The sequence below is a fragment of the Apium graveolens genome, chromosome 3 (genome assembly GCF_009905375.1).
Source record: "Apium graveolens cultivar Ventura chromosome 3, ASM990537v1, whole genome shotgun sequence".
Taxonomy (NCBI): Eukaryota; Viridiplantae; Streptophyta; class Magnoliopsida; order Apiales; family Apiaceae; genus Apium; species Apium graveolens.
In genome coordinates, this window is record NC_133649.1 from 8,813,282 (window position 1) to 8,815,456 (window position 2,175).

A 2,175-nucleotide genomic window follows, 5' to 3' on the forward strand; every position below is an offset into this window, starting at 1 on the left:
AAAAACAGACATAACATTATCAGAGTTTAGAAAGTCACAGCAGACAACAGTCAGTACTTAAGCATTTTCAATTAAGCACAGAATACACAAAGAGAGTAATTTCTGTAAATACTGAACATAAGGTCTGATGCATCAGAACAAAACTAAGCAGATTTAGAGAAGGAACCTGAAACCATTCCAAGTTCATTTACCAATCTTGTAAAAGTAGCTTCACATAGTGGTTTTGTGAAGATATCTGCTAGTTGTTGATCTGTTGGAACAAAGTGCAATTCCACTGTACCTTCATCCATATGTTCCCTTATGAAGTGGTACCTAATGCTGATGCGCTTTGTCATTGAGTGTTGAACTGGATTACCTGTCATAGCAATAGCACTTTGATTATCACAGTAAATAGGGATTTTAAAATATATTAACCCATAATCCAGTACTTGATTCTTCATCCAAAGAATCTATGCACAACAGCTTCCTGCAGCAATGTACTCTGCTTCTGCAGTTGATGTGGAAATTGACTTTTGTTTCTTGCTAAACCAAGAAACTAATCTGCCTCAAAGAAATTGGCAGCCTCCAGTGGTGCTTTTTCTGTCAATTTTGCAACCTGCAAAATCTGCATCTGAGTAACCTATTAGTTTAAAATCTGATTCTCTGGGATACCACAATCCCAGATCAGCTGTTCCCTTAAGATACTTGAAAATTCTTTTCACAGCTATTAAGTGAGGTTCTCTTGGATCTGCTTGAAATCTTGCACAAAGACAGGTAACATACATGATATCAGGTCTACTAGCAGTTAGATAGAGTAGAGAGCCAATCATACCTCTATAATCAGTAATATCTACTGATTTACCAGTATCCTTATCCAGTTTTATTGCAGTGGCCATGGGAGTGGATGCACTTGAACAATCTTGCATTCCAAATTTCTTCAGCAAATTTCTGGTGTACTTAGTTTGACAAATAAAAGTGCCTTCTTCATTCTGCTTGACTTGAAGGCCCAGAAAATAGCTAAGTTCCCCCATCATACTCATTTGATACCTTGACTGCATCAGTTTGGCAAACTTCTTGCAAAGTCTGTCATTTGTAGAACCAAAGATGATATCATCAACATAATTCTGGACCAGAAATAAGTCCTTTCCATGGTTGAGGTAGAACAGTGTTTTGTCTATAGTTCCTCTGTTAAATCCACTTTCTAGAAGAAACTGAGCTAAAGTCTCATACCATGCTTTTGGAGCTTGCTTAAGTCCATTAAGTTTTTTATCAAGCCTGTAGACATAATCTGGATATTTGGAATCTACAAAGCCTGGAGGTTGTTCAACATATACTTCTTCCTCCAATTCTCCATTGAGAAAAGCACTTTTCACATCCATTTGAAAGACAGTAAACTTTTTGTGAGCAGCATAAGCCAAAAATATCCTTATGGCTTCCAATCTAGCAACTGGTGCAAATGTTTCATCATAATCGATTCCCTCATGTTGAGAATATCCTTTTGCAACCAGCCTTGCCTTATTCCTTGTAATTATTCCATCACTATCAGTTTTGTTTCTGAATACCCATTTTGTACCAACAACAGGTCTGTTCTTTGGTCTTAGCACTAGGGTCCAGACTTTGTTTCTTTCAAATTCATTTAACTCTTCCTGCATTGCTTGCACCCAATCAGCATCTTGAAGAGTTTCTTCCACTTTCTTTGGCTCAGTCTGAGAAAGAAAAGAATTGTAAAGACATTCACTTGAAGTAGCTGTTCTAGTTCTGACACCTGCATCAGGATTTCCAATTATCAAATCAGGTGTATGTGATTTAGTCCACTTCCTTGCGGATGGAAGGTTTTCTCTAGAACTGGATGCTCCCCCATGATCCATGTTGTCTTCATTAACATTTTCTGATGCGCCCCCTGAAACTATGCTCTCTGAGTTGGATTCTTCAGAATTTAAATTTTCAGAACTATCAGTACTTGGCTTATCAGAACTTGACGAATCAGAACTTGAAGAGCCAGATATATGTTCTGATGCTTCTTGAGATGTGGTTATATCTTGAGTATGCTCCCCCTGCATAGGTGCATCTTCCTTTGGCGTAGTCACCACAGTTTCAATAACATCAGAGTTTGATCCATCAGAGTTTGCAGTATCAGGATTTAGATTGTCAGGATTTTCAGTATCAGAATTTGAGTCTTCATTTTCAAATCTCAGC